At 46.5% G+C, this 19,522-nt stretch overlaps 1 pseudogene; it reads left to right on the forward strand.

Moving 5' to 3' along the window:
- Positions 1 to 19,522, forward strand: part of LOC139325875 (uncharacterized) — a 181,465-nt pseudogene that overhangs the window by 53,097 nt on the left and 108,846 nt on the right.

Genomic DNA, 19,522 nt, shown 5'->3' on the forward strand with positions numbered 1-19,522 from the left:
TACCTTTTCACAAGAGACATGCCGTTTCCCATGTGAATATTCTTTTAATGCAAGGCTCATTTCAGTGGTTATGCTTAATATTATGGGATGTTACTGTCCATGTCTCTGATATAACTGTAATTGAGCAGGATGATTTCTTCCAAGGTGGATTTCATTTAAATCACGTTGATTTAAATCATTATATAAATCACTATTAAAAAGATTTAAATCAACTTTTTAAATCATAATTTTTAAAAAGCAACTGTCATGTCTGTCCCGCAGCAGCTCCTCCTCTGAGCCGCTGTTGACTCGCCGACAGTCCCATTCATTTTAATAGGGCAGCTGGTGATGCATCAGTGACACAACCAGGTGAGGGACGTGGCTGGCAGGAGGTGAGTGGATGCCCTCTCACAGGCCCTGCCATAATGGATCTGAAATGACAGGTGCTCTTTAATGTTATATTTATAAGCTGCTTAGAAGGTTTCACTTCCATTTTTACTGCTTGCCCTTCCCCCTCACACTTAGAGGCTGAGGGTACAGATGCATTTCTCTTCCAACAATCATACAGTTTGCAGTCTACATACAGTATATTTGAAGAAAAATGGGGAAAAGGAATATTCCTGCCCTTGCTTTATGAGTTATCTCATGGTTACTGTGAAACTCTGTGGATGTATCAATGCAGTGCATGTTATTTCAGCTTGCGGTGCTTGGATTCATTGAATGACTTTAGCAGAAATGTAAATATTGCATAATATACAGCTTCATGCTACATAACTAAGCTCCATTTCAACCTGAATAAACTAAATTATTAATGTATCTTAAATGGAAAATTATCTTTATGATTCTTGATAAACATATATTTTCTTTTATGTACACTGAGAGCATATGCACCAAAACAAATTCCTTGTGTGTCCAATCACACTTGGCCAATAAATAATTGTATTCTATAGAATAGAATAGAATAGAATAGAATAGAATAGAATAGAATAGAATAGAATAGAAATGCCAATGGGATTTTTATCCCAAAAGCATTTTATTAAAATAAATTTGATAAAAAATAACAAAAAAATCCCATTTAAATCAAAATTATGATTTTTTTAATTTATTTTTTAAATCAATTTTTATCCACCCTTATTTCTTCCATGCAATCAACTCTTATTTTGTACTTTTTCTATTCTGTGGAGTATAAATGACTCATGAGGGACCTCTTTGATCCCCCACTAGGTGCAGAGACTGGGTGTCCCCCAGTTGTCAGGATAAAGTCCCCCATTACTAGGCTTTCTCTTCATCAGCTAAATCGGCGTCCGCCTTCCTTCAAGCAGCCAGAGGGCGCCTGCACAAGTCCCGAGTCCCGAGTCCCGCGTAGAGGTGAGGCGGGGGGGCTCCCTTTGATCTTTGGGGTCCAGTCTCCCCTTTGGGGGTCCCCTCCCGCATTCTGGCAGGCAGAGGTTGAGGGGCCCTTCTGGGACTGGGACTCCCCCCCCCATCCAGGCTCCCTCCCTAGGCAAGGTGTGGGGGGAGGTTGGAGGGGCACCCAGGCAGGTAAGAGGCCAAATGGGCATTTTCACCCTTGCAATACAACTCTGGTAAATTGGCTACAAATAGAGGGAAGATTTCCCAGAGTCCAGGAGCCCTTCAGAAACCAACCCACCTCTCGGAAGGCACCTTCACTCTGATAACTGACAGTAACTGGCAGTTGAGTCTGCATGGGTGAGGTCATGAAGCCCTCAGAATTCCCTCAGAGATGGCAGGCCTCCCTTGGCCTCCTCCCAAAGCTCACCTGCTCCGCCTTTTCCACACCCACCAATGCCAGGCAAATGTCTGAAGGAGGCGACCAAACCAATCACTCAAGCTGCCCATTTCTCATATTTTTGCACAAAAGGCAGATTTTTGTATGTAGACTGCCTCTGTCAAGGGAAGCTCCACTTTTTTTTCAGAAAAAAAATATTTTTATTTTTAAACAAACAATTCATCATTAATCAATCAGTGTAACATCAGTTTAAGGCGGAGAAGACATGCAGCAAAATAAAGGGGAATATTTGTAGCTGAGGGTTGCCATGAGGGGTCTCTCTCCCTTCTAGCAAAGATGATGTTAGTTTGGGCAATGAAACATCTGCAAAAAGAGGAGCCCCCCCCCTCACGTCCAGCACAGCTTCCTCCTCTCTTCCCCCAACAACAACCCTGTGAGGTGGGCTGGACTGAAAGAGCGGCTGATTCAAACTCAGGGTCTCCTAAGGTCCCAGAATAGACCCAACTGGCTCCCCTTCATGGACTGGTATAAGGTCGCAGGCCCAGAAGAGCCCGTGACCTCCCCCTCCCTCAATATGGAGGTGGGGGGAGGAGACTGGACCCCAAAGGGAGCCCCCACCCCGTCCCACGTCCGCCCCGGACCATAATAACGCGTGACACCATGCAGGCACCATCTGGCTTGTTGAAGGAAGGACGCTGATTGGTCAAGCTCAGTATGTCGGCGATTGGCGAATGGACTCTGAGGAGCGGATCCTCCAAAGGAAAAGGCGGAACAAGTGAAGAGAAAAGGGCGTGAAGCCTCCACTTCCGGAAGCAAAACGGGCAATGAGGGAGCTGCCTGAATCGGCGACAGAGGAGGCCGTTTGATGCAGGTTTGGCGCAAGGGATGCTTGGAGGGTCTCTTTCGGGTCCGCTTGAGGCAGGGGCTTGGGCCTGGGCCTCCCCTGCGGGTAATGGGAGACAGCCGTGACCCTTTTCTCTTTCTCCCCTGCAGGAGAACGGAGGATGGTGGCGGATGCAGGAAAGAGGTGCTGGCCAAGAGGAGGAGGAAGAGAGCGGGCCCAGCGGAGCAGCCCTGCCCGGTCCCGGCGCGGCTTCCACGGGAGACGGCGGTGAAAGGCCGGGGGCTCCATGGCTGCAGGAGGGAGGAGCCCAGGGGGAGCCTGGGAAAGGCGGCTGCCTGGAGGGCAATGCTGGGAGGAGGAAAAAGGCGGAGACCCCAAGACGGGCCTGGAGGGCGGAGGCTCCTTCGGAAGACCCCCAAAGCCCCGAAGGATCCAGGAGGAAGCAAAGGAACATCAGTGCCCAGAATGTTGGAAAACCTTCAAAATATACGGAGATCTTCAAAGGCATCTAAGAATCCACACAGGAGAAAAACCTCATAAGTGCTTTGAGTGTGGAAAGAGCTTCAGTCAGAGGGGACTTCTTTATACACATCAAAGAATCCACACAGGAGAAAAACCTCATAAGTGCCTGGAGTGTGGAAAGAACTTCAGTCAGAGGAGCAACCTTTATACACATCAAAGGATCCACACAGGAGAAAAACCTCATAAATGCCTGGAGTGTGGAAAGAGCTTCAGTCAGAGGGGAGATCTTTATACACATCAAAGAATCCACACAGGAGAAAAACCTCTCAAGTGCCTGGAGTGTGGAAAGAACTTCAGTTAGAGGAGCCACCTGTATACACATCAAAGAATCCACACAGGAGAAAAACCTCATAAATGCTTTGAGTGTGGAAATAGCTTCAGTCGGAGGGGACATCTTTATAAACATCAAAGGATCCATTGGGGAGAAAAAACGCATAAATGCCTGGAGTGTGGAAAGAGCTTCAGTCAGAGGGGACATCTTTATGCACATCAAAGGATCCACACAGGAGAGAAACCACATAAGTGTCTGGAGTGTGGAAAGAGCTTCAGTTAGAGGAGCCACCTGTATACACATCAAAGAATCCACACAGGAGAAAAACCTCATAAATGCTTTGAGTGTGGAAATAGCTTCAGTCGGAGGGGACATCTTTATAAACATCAAAGGATCCATTGGGGAGAAAAAACGCATAAATGCCTGGAGTGTGGAAAGAGATTCAGTCAGAGGGGATATCTTTATAGACATCAAAGGATCCACTCAGGAGAGAAACCACATTAATGTCTGGAGTGTGGAAAGAACTATACTAAGCATAGTAGCCTCAATCGACACCAAAGAATTCACATGGGAGAAAAATGATAAACACGCCTGAGTGTGAGAAGACCTTCAGTCACGGTGTATCTCGGGAATTGAATTGAATTGTATATTTAATTTGGCCAAATGTGAATAGAAACCCTAGGAATTCACTTAGTGCATATTCATGATAATTATAATAATTCCAATAAGAGGAATTATTTCTCTTTACTCCAAATGGGTAAAGAAGACAATAAGGGTAAATAATAACTGCCAAATAAGGGACTTTCTCAGGCTGAATAATAAAGGACTGTTTCAATTGTACATGCTAGATTTTTCAACTGGTCTAAATTGTACCTTTTCACAAGAGACATGCCATTTCCCATGTGAATGTTCTTTTAATGCAAGACCCATTTCAGTGGTTATGCTTAATATTATGGGATGTTATTGTCCATGTCTCTGATGTAACTGTAACTTGAGCAGGGTGATTTCTTCCATGCAATCAGCTCTTGTTTTTTATTTTTTTTTCTACTGTATGTAGTATAAAATGAAACCAGATTCTGTGTCCTGGATTCCCTCTTTTCATTAAGGGAAATCTCTTTGCTACAATATTCAAATAAATTGCCTTTAAATTTACAGTCCCAGACTGTATCTCAGGAATTGAACTGAATTGATTTTTTTTTTAAAATTGGGTTTTAAACAAAGATATAAAGACAATACAAAGAATATAAAGACATTACAGAGACAAACAGATTCCCACCACCTATCTACCCACACCATATTTTACATATATGTTTTGGTCATCATCAGAATATATATTGCTTTGTAAGTTAATATATGAATAGTACATTGTCAGTTCAGGTGTTTTAAATTAGAAATAATCTTGCATCTCGTCTTTATTCATTTCCATTTTTAAATTTTCTACCCTATTTTCTTTCATCTATATTTGTACTGATTTTCTTTTCCAGCCATTGATACCACTGGTGCCACGCAAGATAGTATTCACTTTCTTCCTTATCCTGGAGTTCCAGTGTCAATTTATCCATTTCGGCACACTCTGTTATCTTTGAGATTAATTTGTCTTTGGTTGGGAGTTGGTCTGATTTCCAATTTTGCGCGAACAGTAACCGTGCTGCTGTCAGAATGTGTATGATGAGATATTTTGTCTCTTTGTTGTGTTGTGTTGTTATCATTCCAAATAAAAAGAATTCTGGAGTGTTTTCTACTTGTTGATTGATTATTTCTTCAATAGTTTCCTTTATGTCTTTCCAGTATTGTTGGGCCTTTATACATTTCCACCAGGTGTGGTAGTATGTCCCCTTTTTTGTTTTGCACTTCCAACAGTGTGGAGAGGCGTTCGGGTATATTTTGGCTAATCTGGCTGGTGCTAAGTGCCATCTGTAAAACATTTTTATGAGATTTTCTTTATAGGGTATGGCTCTTGTCATTTTGATGTTCTGTTTCCACAATTTCTCCCAGTTTGCCAATTGAATGTTGTGCCCTATGTCCCTGGCCCACCTTCTCATATTTTCTTTTACTGTTTCTTCCAATAATTTATATCTAAGAAGATAGTTATATATTTTGGTTATCATCTTTTGTTCTGGGCCTTGTAGGATCTTATCCAATTCGTTCAAATTATTCGAGATTCCATATTGCTTTTTGTCTGCTGTGTGTCTTGAGTATATTTGTGTATAGGGCCACCAATCGATATTTATGCCAGAGTTTTGGAGTTGCTGTCTTGAGATGAGTTCGCCTTCATGATTCAATAAATCTTGGTACCGCACCATCTTTCCTATTTCGAGGGTATTCGGGTATATCAATGCTTCCATCGGGGACCAACATTTTGGTATTCTAGTATAGTGAGTTCTCTTAATATCCTGCCAGATCTTGAATAATGAAGCTCGAATTATATGACGTTGGAAGTACATGTGTCGTTTGTCCGATCCGTCCCATAGGAAAGCGTGCCATCCTCTTATTAAGTCAAAGCCTTCTAAATATAGAGTTCTTTTGTTGTCCAGTTTCATCCATTCTTTAACCCAGGTCAGTCCTGATGCCTTATAGTAGAGTTCCCAATCTGGTATTGCTAGGCCTCCTTTGTCTCGTGAATCCTGTAGAGCTTTGATTTTAATTCTGGCCTTCTTTCCCTGCCATATGTAATTCATTGTTGTTTTGTTGAGGTTCTTAAAGAAATCTCTTCCGGGGTGTATTGGTATCACTTGATATAGATATAATACTCTTGGTAATATATTCATTTTTATTGAGGAAATTCTGCCCATCAATGAGAGTTGTAATCTACTCCAAATTTCCAGGTCTTTTTTGATTTGTTTTAGCAATTTGGTATAATTATCTTCTTTGATTGTAGTTGCTTTTGCTGTCAACCAAACACCTAGGTATTTTATTTTCTTTACTATTTGAAGTCTTAATTCTTCTTCTAATTTTGATTTCTGTGTTTGGGTCATATTTTTCGTCAATACTTTCGTCTTCTGCTTATTTATTTTGAGGCCCGCAACTTCCCCGTATTCCTCTATCATTGTCATCAACCTGGTTCCAGATCGTATTGGGTTTTCCAGTATGAAAATCACATCGTCTGCAAAGGCAAGTAGTTTATACTCCTCTCCCCGGATCTTAAGGCCTTCTATGTCTTCCTCTTTCCTGATTTCCGTTAATAAAACTTCCAGTGCGATTATAAATAATAGAGGTGAAGGGAAATCTCTTTGCTGCAATATTCTAATAAGTTGCCTTTAAATAGTCATTGGACTCAGTGCCTAATTGAAGCAAGTGTGCTGTGGCTGAATCTAGGGCTAATTTGGCCTCCATTATTGGGGGGGGTGAACTGTCCATATCATGTAAGACCCTCCCCAGACATCAGAAACTCTTGTCAATTGGATTCTCTCAACGGTCCCCTTGTCTTCCAGCAGAAACTGCTAAAGGGACTCTCTAAGGCCAAGGAAGCTTTGTGAGATACGAGCCAGATTCTCAAAGGGCTTCCAGCCTTTCAGCCTTAAACACCCGGCTTTTCCCCAGGCGCTGGGAGATCAGACAAGGAGAAGGTGGCATGGATTTGCGCCTGGCTTTTGTTTTTATTTTCCATGTTTTTATGTGTTGTATTGTTTTTAAAACAGCTTTTGGGGAGCTGCAGTGTGTTGACTGAATGATGGGCAGTTAAAAGAATGCTTTAAATGACTCATTGGGGACCTCTTTGATCCCCCACTAGGTGCAGAGACTGGGTGTCCCCCAGTTGTCAGGATAAAGTCCCCCATTACTAGGCTTTCTCTTCATCAGCTAAATCGGCGTCCGCCTTCCTTCAAGCAGCCAGAGGGCGCCTGCACAAGTCCCGAGTCCTGCGTAGAGGTGAGGCGGGGGGGCTCCCTTTGATCTTTGGGGTCCGGTCTCCCCTTTGGGGGCCCCCTCCCGCATTCTGACAGGCAGAGGTTGAGGGGCCCTTCTGGGACTGGGACCCCCCCCCATCCAGGCTCCCTCCCTAGGCAAGGTGTGGGGGGAGGTTGGAGGGGCACCCAGGCAGGTAAGAGGCCAAATGGGCATTTTCACCCTTGTTTTATTTTTAAACAAACAATTCATCATTAATCAATCAGTGTAACATCTTGGTACAACATTTATTTAAAAATTTAAACAAAGTTTATCTTTGAACATTTTTGCCAATCTTTCCGGTGACATGTTTTATAGATGGCACATGTCACCGGTAATAGATTGGCAAAAATGTTCAAAGATAAATCAGCTAAATGTTGGAAATGCCACCAGACATTGGGATCGTACTATCACATGTGGTGGACATGTCCAGAAGCGAGAAATTATTGGGCAAAAATTCAAATATTGGTAGAGAAAATGATACAGCAACACATAAACTGGAGCTGTTCGTATTGGGTATCTTATCGGAGAAATTTAGTAGAGAAAATACATATTTGATTATACATGTAATAACGACAGCAAGAATGGTATTTGCACAAAATTGTGCAGCCTTGGTGGTGCAGCGGACTAAGTGCTGTTATGTAGCACTTAGCTGCCAGCTGCCTGCAATTAGTGCAAGTTCAAATCTCACCAGGCTCAAGGTTGACTCAGCCTTCCATCCTTCTGAGGTAGGTAAACTGAGGACCCAGATTGTTGTGGGCAATAAGCTGACTTTGTAAAAACACCGCTTGGGGGGGGCGGGCGAAAGCCCTAATAAGCGGGTATAAGCAAAAAGAAGGAAGCAGTGGTGGGATTCTGCCGGTTCTAGGCGGTTCGGCCGAACCGTTTGTTAAATTGCTGGCTCGCCCTGCCCCTTGCCAATAAATAGTGGGGGCGGGGCGAGGCGAGGGGCGGGCGAGCCAGTAATTTAACAAACGGTTCGGTGTTTTTTCTTTGTAATTTATTGGCCTCGCAGCACACCGAACCGTTTGTTAAATTGCTGGCTCGTCCCCCCCTCCCACCCGCACGGCGTCAGCCTATCCTAGCCCAGGGCTGGGTAATTGTGGCTCTTTGACCACCTGTGGACTTCAACTCCCGCCTGGCCCATCCTGGGGAATTGTGGAGAATTCTGGGAGTTGAAGTCCACAAGTCTTAAAGCTGCCAAGTTGGAAGGCCTCTGTTTTATATGTAATAAGCAGCCCCGGCTATTTCCCGAGAAACGTGTCCCTTTCCTTCCTTCCTTCCCATCCCAGAAACCGAGAGGGAATTAATTTCCCGCTGGCTCTGACCAACGTAAAGCGGCTGCTTCCGAGTTGGCCTCTTTTGTGTGGGCGGAGTTGGGTTTTCCCCCCTTTCCACGCCATCTTCCCCTGTCAGGCAGGAACGCCGTTACTCAGACGGTGGGAGGAGCGGGCAAACTGAATCCCTCCGGCGGCAACCATCGGGGCGGTCCTTGGGTTTTGCTGCAGCTCTCTCGGGGCGCGATGGCGTTCCCTTGCCTGGTAAGGGGCAACGCTGAGGGATGCTGAAGCGAGGTCGGAGTTGGCTCCACCGTGGAGGCAGGGAGAAAGGGGGGCTGGATTGATCGATCGATCGAAGCGAGGCAGCAAATCTGCGGAGAGAGCCAGGCCCGCTGACCTGCGAGAGGCCAGAACTGCCGCTTGGGCCGCTGATTGGAGCCAAGTTAGGCTGGCTCAGGCCCCCCCAATCCTGAGCTGCTGCCTCAGCGCAGAAAGAGGGGCGATCCTGAAGTTGTGCCACATCAAGGAAGATACCAATCTAGATCACGCTCTGAGTGTTGCCACTGAAGTTCCTCCAAAACTAGGGGAGATTCAGCCTTAGGAAGAGAGGAAAAGGCTCTGGGCGGAAAGCCGGGGGGTGGGGGGGGCTTTGCTTTACCATCTTCTCAGGCTCTGGAGGATTTAAGTAGCTGAACTGTGCTTGCTTGCCAATACCAGAATTACGGAGTTGGAAGGGACCTTTGGAGGTCTTCTAGTCCAGAGGTCTCCAACCTTGGCAACTTTCTCTGCCTGGGCCTGATGCTTCCTGAGAGGCAGGGGGTCTCTCCGAATGGGACCCCCTCCCCAAAAGGCTGGCCCCAAAGCCCTAGCTCAGAGGCCTTCAAACTTGGCAGCTCTAAGACTTGTGGACTTCAACTCCCAGAATTCTCTAGCCAGCATAGCTGGCTGGGGAATTCTGGGAGTTGAAGTCTGCCAGGCTTAAAGTTGCCAAGGTTGGAGATCTCTGGACTAGAAGATAAATGATGGCATAAATGATGACCGGTCAAAAGTGCAAGGACCTGTCAGAAATCACTTTTTTCAGCCCTCTGGGTAGTCCCTATGTGCATATGGACTAATCAGAGGGCTGAAAAAGTTATTTTTGACAGGTCCTCGCACTTTTTTTTTTTTATTTGATTTATATGCCGCTCTTCTCCGGAGACTCAGGGCGGCTTACAATGCGTTAAGCAATAGCCTTCATACTTTTGTATATTTATACAAAGTCAGCTTATTGCCCCCACAAACTGGGTCCTCAATTTACCTACCTTAGAAAGGAGGGAAGGCTGAGTCAACCTTGAGCCTTGGAGAGATTCGAACCAGCAGTAATTGCAGGCAGCTGTGTTAATAACAGGGTGCTTAGACCATTGTACTATCAAGGCTCTTATGACTGTCCTCACATTTTACCTCTTGCGCCCTATCTTGTCACTGTGATGAAGAGAAGTAGTGGTGAAATGACTGACACGGTTGTTAAGAATGCCGCAACGGACATAAATGTGAGGATGGTCATAAGTGTGAGGACCAGTCAAAAGTGCGAGGACGTGTCAGAAATGACTTTTTTCAGCCCTCTGAGTAGTCCCTATACACATAGCCATGGCCACCTGGTCACATGACCAGCTAGCCACACCCACCCAGTCACATGACCTCCAAACCACGCCCACAAAATAAGCCACGCCCACAATGCTGTCCCTCTTTACCAATGTTAAAATCTGGTCAGCTTAGTTTAAGTGCAACTCCACCTCCACCTCTTTTTATTAGGTGTTTTGAAAAATTTAAATCCTCCTGAGTTTCATCCCACCATCTTTCAGTAACGGCAGCAATCTCATCTTTGCTCTTGTGTTCTGGGACGTCAGGTTCCCTCTGTTTATTCTTCATACTTTGGGTGTTGATGTGTAGGTGGAGAGATGAGGAGGAGGAGGGATGAGAAAGGAGAAGATGAATTTATGTGTGGGGGGGTCTGTGGAGGGGCTGGCAAGGCAGCTGGGGGGGAGGGCCTGGCTGACTTAACCCTCTTACTGTCTCTGGGATGTATTTTGCGGTTATCGTTCATGACGGTTGGATATATTGCCCCCAAACTGTGCAGGTAGTACTAACTAGATCTACAATCAGAATTGAGACAAAAATTTCTGTTCTTGACAGTTGCTGCACCCCATTTTTTGCCATAATTGGCAGCTCATATCCTACAGTTGTGAAATGAGTTGTGAAGTTGTTATGTGAATCCTCCAATGCCTTTGTGGGACACCAGCTGGGAAGGTTACAAATGCTGATGATGTGACCCTGGGACAGTGCAGCCGTCATAAATACTGGCCAGTGGCTCACGCAGTCGCAGAACTTGAGGGAAAATTTCTATAAAATGTTTTATAGATGGCATTTAGACCCCCAAAAATTGTCGTGTATGTACCCTAATGTTCAGCCAAAATGTTGGAGATGTGACTGTTTAGATGCTACATATTATCATGTTTGGTGGACTTGTAGGAAAGTTAAGGCTTTTTGGATAAAAATTTGGTGGGTCATGCAGAATGTTTTGAAGAAAAAAATTCAATTTTCTCCACAAGTGTTTTTATTGGGTATAGTTAAGGGTTTTACTTTGGGTGAAACAAAGTTGATATTGTACATAACAGCTGCGAGACTATTGATAGGTAAATATTGGAAGAATGAAGTTTTGCCCACGATTGAGGAATGGATTCTGAAGATGGCCAGTTTTGCAGAGATGGCGAAGATTTCAGCATTTTTAAAAGACTGTTCACAAGAGACTTATGAACGGGAATGGAAAAAGTGGATAGATTATGTTCAGAACAAATATCAAACTAGGAAGTATCAAATAGCTTTTATTTGAAAATGATATTTTAAGATAGAAATATTTTAATGTAATGAAGATGAAAAAATTATGAGGGGGAGGGAGGGGTTCAAGTTTTATATAAATTTTATATTAAGGGGTTTTTTTTTTACTTGATATGAGTATATTGTGTGGAAGTCCGGGGGGAGGGGAGGGTTAGGGAGGTTGGGAAGTTTGGGGTGGGTTGAGGGGGGGGAAAGGGGTGAAAATGTAATTGTAAAACTTTTGCAATAAAAAAAAATAAAAAATAAAATAAATACTGGCCAGTGGCTAAACGCCTGGATTTTGACCACAGGGATGCTGGAACAGTCGTAAGTGTGAAAACTGGTCAAGGCCACTTTTTTTCAGTGCTGCTATAACTCCACTAAGTCACTAAGCAAAGAGTTGTAGGTCAAGGACTATCTCTACAGTGCTTTAAAAATAATCCAAAATAGCCCCCAAATTGGAACCCACAGAGGTCAAAATTTTTCCTGCAACAGTTCGGCAAAACTAGCCCATTTTGGGAAAAAAGCTATCCAACTGTCCACAACTGTTTCCATCTTGCAGTTCCACTCAATCCCCAAACTTTGAGAGGGTGGCTGAAGCCCCTGGAGGTTTATCTGTCTCTTCAGGGTCACCCGAGTGGTGCAAATGATTCTTGCAGTCTGCAAATTTTCCCTCTGGAAATCCATTCCTGCTCCCACACCATGCAAAGGGGGTTCAGCCCAATTTGCATCGCTAAAGGTCACCTGAGGTCTTTGGTGCAAAACAAGAAGAACATTAAAAGGATGTCAAATTGTGGCCCCTTTAGCTCTCGCCTGCCTAAGTGTCCCTCTACTAGATCTCCACCCCCAAACCTTCCCCAGGGAGGGGCCCTGGATGGGGGGGAAAGCCAGAGACCCAGAAGGGCCCCCCAACCTCCAGAGGGCAACGGAGGGAAAGGTTTACCTTCGAGGGGGGTCAGTAAACGCTGAGAGGCCCACATATTAATGGGGGGGGGGTGTCCTGGGGGTATTTCTCCCTCTCCTGCAGATTTGCAAAGGGGTCTTTTGGGGGGGAGCTTGAGGGGGGTGTCGCTGCTTGGAGGCCACGGAGGAGCCTGTCTGGAGCCCCCCAGGAGGGAGGGGAGACCCCTCAGCCCCGCCTGCCTGGGTGCCCCCCCATTTCCACCACCCCCCCGCCTTGCCTAGGGAGAGACCCCGGTTGGGGGAAGGGTGGGAGAGCCAGAGACCCAGGGGGGCCCCCCAACCTCGGCCTGCCTGAATGCGGGGGGGAGGGGGTGGAGGGGGAGAAGATGGGACCCCAAAGATCAAAGGGAAAATCCCCCCCAGCCTCACCTCCGCACGAGAACAGAAAGTGAGTCGGCACCGCGCAGGCGCACTCTCGGTGACTGAAAATGGAGGACGCCGATTGGTCGCTCTGGGGGACGGCGGCGATTGGCTGGCCCCCCTCCCCCGCACCTTGCTTATGGATAGACCTCCGATGGTGTGGGGGGGAAAGTCGCAACCGCAGAAGGGACCCGCAACCTTCGCTTGCCTGGATGCCGGGAGGGGGGAAAGCTGAACGGACCGCAAAATTTAAGCGGCCCACCTCCACATGGAACCAGAACAACGCTGGGCAACGCGCAGGCGCACTCTGGTTCTTTGAGGGAAGGTGGATGCTGATTGGTTGCCCTGCGGAGGGCGGCGATAGGCAGGAAGACTCCTGGGGGGCGGTCCCTCCAAAGGAAGAGGAGGAGCCTCTGGCAAAAAGGGCGCGAAACCTCCACTTCCGGAAACCAATCGGGCAAGGAAGGAACTCCCTGTATCGGCGATCAGAGGAGCCCGGATGATGGAGGTTTGGCGCAGGGGATGCTGGGAGTCGTAGTCTGGGAGGGTCTCTTTCAGGTCCGCAAGAGCTGCCCCCCCCCTCCGGGGAGGATTAGGCGCCATCTAAGAAAATGAAATTGAAGGTTGAAAGAAAAAAAGGAGGTTCCACATTTAGGCAAGGAAAACAAAATGCTCAGGGAGAGTATAGGTGGCAGCTCACTCAACAGTGGTGACTGTGAGGGGGATCTTGGAGTCCTAGTGGACAATCGCTTAAATAGGAGCCAGCCGTGTGCAGCAGCTGCCAAAAAGGCCAACACAGTTCTGGGCTGCATCAACAGAGGGAGAGAATCAAGATCACGCAAAGTGTTGATACCACTTTATGATGCCTTGGAAAGGCCACACTTGGAATAATGGATCCAGTTTTGGTCGCCATGATGTAAAAAAGATGTGGAGACTCTAGAAAGAGTGCAGAGAAGAGCAACAGAGAGGATGAGGGGACTGGAGGCTAAAACGTATGATGAACGGTTGCAGGAACTGGGTATATCTAGTCTGATGAAGAGAAGGACTAGGGGAGACAGGATAGCAGTCTTCCGATATCTCAGGGGCTGCCACAAAGAAGAGGGAGTCAAGCTATTCTCCAAAGCACCTGAGGGGGGCAGGACTAGAAGCAATGGGTGGAAACTAATCAAGGAGACCTCCAAGGTCCCTTCCAACTTTTATTCTATTTTATTCCCGTGTGGGGAAGGGGATGGAGCCGTGACCCACCTCTCTTTCTCTCCTGCAGGAGGATGGAGGAGCCCGGCGGAGGAAGAAAGGAAGCGTCACCCGAGAGGAGGAGGAGAGCGGGCCCCGCAGAGCAGACCTGCCTGGAGACGGTGGGGAAAGGCCGGGGGGCTCTGGGACTGCAGGAGGGATGAACCCAGGGGGAGCCCAGGAAAGGCAGCTGCCTGGAGGGCGATGCGAGTTGGAGGAAACGGGCGGAGACCCTGAGACGGGCCTGGAGGGCAGAGGCTCCTTCAGAAGACCCGGGAGACCCCAAAGGATCCAGAAGGGAGGAAAGGAATATCAGTGCCCGGAATGTGAAACATCCTTCACAAGAAATGGACATCTTCAAAGGCATATAAGCATCCACACAGGAGAGAAGAAATACAAATGCCCAGAATGTGAAAAATCCTTCAGGACAAATAGTCTTCTTCAAAGCCATCTAAAAATCCATTCCGGAGAGAAACCTCATAAATGCCTGGAGTGTGGAAAGAGCTTCAGGCATTTGGGAAACCTTTATAGACATCAAAGGGCCCACTGGAGAGAGAAACTGAATAAATGCCTGGAGGGAGGAGAGTCCTTTGGAAGACTCAGGAATCTCCAAAGAATCCAAGAGGGAGAAAAAAAGTATCAGTGCCCGGAATGTGAGAAATCCTTAAAAACAAATGGCCATTTTCAAAGGCATGTAAGGATCCACTTGGGAGAAAAGAAATTTGAATGCCCAGAATGTGAAAAATCTTTCAAAAGAAATGGACATCTTATAAACCATCTAAGAATCCACTCAGGAGAGAAACCATATAAATGTCTGGAGTGTGGAAAAAGCTTTGTTGTTGTTGGACACCTCAATCAACATCAAATGATTCACTCAGGAGAGAAACCTTATAAATGTCTGGAGTGTGGAAATAGCTTCAATAGGAGGGGAAACCTTTATAAACATCAAAGAATCCACTCAGGAGAAAAACCATATAAATGTCTGGAATGTGGAAAGAGCTTCAATAGGAGGGAACATGTTCATACACATCAAAGAATCCATTCAGGGGAAAAACCATATAAATGCCTGGAGTGTGGAAAGAGCTTGAGGCAGAAGAGAAGCCTTAATAGGCATCACAGAATCCATTCATTAGAGGAACCAGATAAATTCCTGACGTATGGAATGACATTCAATCACAGAGGAAACTTTTATAAACATCAAAGAATCTGCTCAGGAGAGAAACCATATAAATGCCTGGACTGTGGCAAGAGTTTGTCTTCAAAGAGAAACCTTTATTCACATAAAAAAATCCACAGAAGAGCACGGTCACTCATGCCCTTGTCACCTCCCGCCTGGACTATTGCAACGCTCTCTAAATGGGGCTCCCCTTGAGGAGCACCCGGAGGTGCGGGTGGTAATGGGAGCGACATGGCGTTCCCATGTAACACCTCTCCTGCACGAGCTGCACTGGCTCCCGGTGGTCTTCCGGGTGCACTTCAAGGTTTTGGTTACCACCTTTAAAGCGCTCCATGGCTTAGGACCTGGGTACTTGCGGGACCGCCTACTACCACCAATAGCCTCCCACCGGCCGGTACGCTCCCATAGAGAGGGGCTCCTCCGGGTGCCGTCGGCCAAACAATGCCGACTGGCGGCCCCCAGGGGGAGAGCCTTCTCTGTGGGGGCACCTACTATCTGGAACAAGCTCCCCCCAGAGATACGGAGGATCCCGGATCTGCGCACCTTCCGCCGCGCTTTAAAGACCTTATTATTTCACCAGGTGGGCCTGGCCTAATTTTCTCCCTCTTTCATAAAAGATTTTAATTTTTAAATATCTTTTAGTATTTTATACATTCAATTTTAAAATTGGTTTTAAATAGTTCAGGGTTTTAAATTTGTCGGAGCCAAAATTATTTAATTTGATTTTATTCTACTTTTAAATTTTGTATGGATGTGTTTTATTGTTTGGCTGTGCACCGCCCTGAGTCCTTCGGGAGTAGGGCGGTATAGAAATCAAATCAAATAAATAAATAAATAAATAAATAAATAAATAAATAAATAAATAAATACCATATACCGTATATATGCGTGTATAAGCCGAGTTTTTCAGCACATTTTTTATGCTGAAAAAGCCCCCCTCGTTTTATACTCGAGTTAGGGTCCCACTCGGGTGAAATCTAAAATTTTCGCTACCGGTTCTGTGGGCGTGGCTTGGTGGGGGGGTGTCCTGTAACTGAGTGGGCGTGGCCAACTCGATGTCACAGCCACACCCACTCAGTCACAAGACCCCCACACACACCACGCCACGCCCACAGAATCCGGTAGGAAAACTTTTTTAATTTCTATTCTGCCACCTGCTCTCTCTTCGCTTTGGGTTGGAGACAGGGCCGCGCCATTCCCCGAGGCCCCAGAGCCGCCACCTGCTCGCCGCTTGCCTCAACCAGGTAGGGGAATGCACCATTCTCCGACACCAGCCTTGCCCTGGAGCCGTCGCCCTTCGCCACGCGACGTTTCCTACTCCTCACTTTTCTCCTGCAGCTGGCTGTCAGGGTAGGCAAGTGCCCGAAAGTTACCGGAGTCGCTCACTCTCCTTCTTGAATGTGCCGCTACCATCGCTGCCCTGTTCCACGCGCCAGCTGCACACGCGCACACCCAACCTGCCGATGATGAGTGAATGAAATTTACACCACAGTTTTTTTTGTTGGGAATAGTTATGGATTGTACTGTGATAGAGACTAAGTTTGTTTTAAATCTAATAACAGCAGCCAGGCTACTGGTGGCCCAGTATTGGAAGAAGGAAGATCCACCTACTATTGAGGAATGGACACTAAAAGTCGCGCATTTGGCAGAGATGGCGAAAATTTCATCATATCTTAAAGATCACTCAAACGAAAGATACATATCGGAATGGAGAAGATGGATTGACTATATTCAAAACAAGTATCAGACTAAGAAGTTTCATATAGCTTATGAATGAAACATCTTTAATCTTTAATTTATGTTTATAGTGCTTTGAGTTATAAGGAGTTAAAGACCTAGGGAGAACCTGAAGTCAACAAATTGTTAGCATACTTTAGTTTTATGTTTGTGAATGTTATACCCTGTGCTTGTTCTGGGAAGTCTAGGGAGGGGGGTGAGGGGGAAAGGGTGGGTGGGTGGGCAAGGGGGGTGGGATGGGGTGAGGGTGGAGGGGGGGAGAAAATGTTTGTATCGTTTATAAAACTTCAATAAAAAAAAAGGAGGGCGAGTGACTGGTAACTTTCGGGTGCTTGCCTTTTCTGACAGGCAGCTTGCGGGAGAAAGGTGAGAAGTAGGACACGCCGCGTGGCGAAGGGTGAGCCGGTGGCGGCTCTGCGACAAGGCCAGAGTCAGGGAATGGTGCATTCCCTGACCAGGTTGAGGCAGGCGGTGAGCAGGCAGTGGCTCCGGGGCTTCGGTGAATGGCACATCCCTGGGCCCTGGCCTCTGACCCAAGGTGAAGGGCGAGTGGGCAGCGGCTCTGCGACAAGGCCAGAGTCAGGGAATGGTGCATTCCCTGACCAGGTTGAGGCAGGCGGTGAGCAGGCAGCGGCTCCGGGGCTTCCGTGAATGGCACATCCCTGGGCCCTGGCCTCTGACCCAAGGTGAAGGGCGAGTGGGCAGCGGCTCTGGGGCAAGGCCGGAGTCCCTTTCTGGGCGTGTCACTTCTGCCTGTTGGGCCACTTCCAGGAAGTAATGACTTTTGGGCGGGTGGGCGGACCCTCCAGCTGCCATCCCATTTCCCACCCTAGGCTTATACTCAAGTCAATAAGTTTTCCCAGTTTTTTGTAGATTAGGTGCCTCGGTTTTATTCGGATTGGCCTATACTTGAGTATATACGGTAAATGCCTTGAGTGTGGAAACAGCTTTACTGAGGATGGAGACCTTCATGAACATCAAAGGATCCACATGGGGGAAGAAACTACAAATGTGGCTGAGCATGGAAAGACGTTTAGTTACGATGTATGTCTGAGGAATTGAATTGAATAATTTGTTTAGCCAAATGTGGAATTTGTCTCTGGTGCAGAAGCTCTCAGTGTACATGTAAAAAAAAACAAAAATGATAACGGAAGGGACCTTGGAGGCCTTCTAGTCCACCCCTCTGCTCAGGCAGGAAATCCTCTACCGTTTCAGACAAATGGTTGCCCAATCTCTTTTGAAAAGACTTTAGTGATTGAGCACAACAACTTCTCTAGGCAAGCCATTCCACTGCTTAATTTTTCTCACTGTCAGGAAATTTCCCCTGAATTCCAGGTTACTTGTCTCCCTGGTTATTTTCCGTCCATTATTTCTTCCCTTCTGGTGCTTTGGAAAATAGGCTGACCCCTCCCCTCTTCCTTGTGGCAGCCCCTCAGGTATTGCAACTGTGCTATTGTGTCACTGCTGCTCCTTTTTTTCACTATCATCAGGATAGAGAATCAGAGGGACCTTGGAGGTCTTCTAGTCCAACCCCCTGCTTAAACAGCAGAACACTGCAATTTGAAAGAAGTGGCTGTCCAGTCTTCTAAAAAGCCTCCAGTGATAAAGCACCTACAATTTTTGGAAGGCAAGCTGTTCCACTGGTAGATTTCATATAATCATGCGATGGATACGGTGTCACTAAAATAGCAATTGGATTTAGGCTTATATACCTCCCCATAGTGTTTCCCGGTAGCTGGCGAGAAGCTTTCTGTAAGTGTTGGAAACTATCCTACTTTCACTGCAGCTGCAGAGGAGCACTGCAGCGCTAAACCTTTCCAAATTTCGATCCCAAAGGAATATATGGGTCCTCTATTTTGGACGCATTCTATAGAGGTATATTGGTCCCAAGAATTGTCCTATTGTGCACCGTTTTGCCCAGTGTGAATCAAAAGGCACAACCCAAAGCAAATAATCCAGGTTCACTGCTGTGTTTATTGAACGGTATGTACCACAGTGGCTGTCATACAAAAGAATAGTGGGAGACTCCACTGCAGACCAATAGGTATATTTATACACTGCAGAAAAGAGGGAAAATAGTAGAGAAGGTGACGAGTACGTGTTATTAAGTAATGGATCTCAGGTTGCTTTTCTGTTATCTACTATGTTCTTAGAAGAAGAAACACTTGGATCTTGAGATTCAGGTGTTGCTACTGGAACCTTGTGGGGAAACTTATCAATTTCCATTTTGCCCACAGTTCTTTCCATGCGCCTGGAAATTTCTCTCCTGGGTTCATTCTTCCCTTGAAAATAAGGCTCTTGACCCTCCTTCCATACATGCTCCTAGGCTGGTGGGAGGGGGGTTAGGCTGTTCCTTGAGCCACGGGGGGGGGGGGGGGCTTCATTTTTAATATAATAAGAGTTTTGCCCAGGTGTACATGGTTTTTTCCTGTTTTATTTTTCCCTTTTGTAAGCCACCCAGCGTCATTAGCAGTTGGGCTGCTCTCCAAGTTTAATAAAAGGAGTCCTACCTAAATAAATGGGTACGTGTCCCAAATTTCCTGCCCTTGGATATCCCAGAGCTCCACCCGAGAGGATCCTGGCTTCTCTTACAGGAATGCAGGACACGATCTGTAAAAACTATTTCCAAGGTGGTTTCTCATCCTGGAGTCGTGATAGTGAAATGCTTGGG

This window comes from Pituophis catenifer, unplaced genomic scaffold (genome assembly GCF_029215685.1).
Source record: "Pituophis catenifer annectens isolate HBS135680 unplaced genomic scaffold, rPitCat1.0.hap2 SCAF_17, whole genome shotgun sequence".
NCBI lineage: Eukaryota > Metazoa > Chordata > Lepidosauria > Squamata > Colubridae > Pituophis > Pituophis catenifer.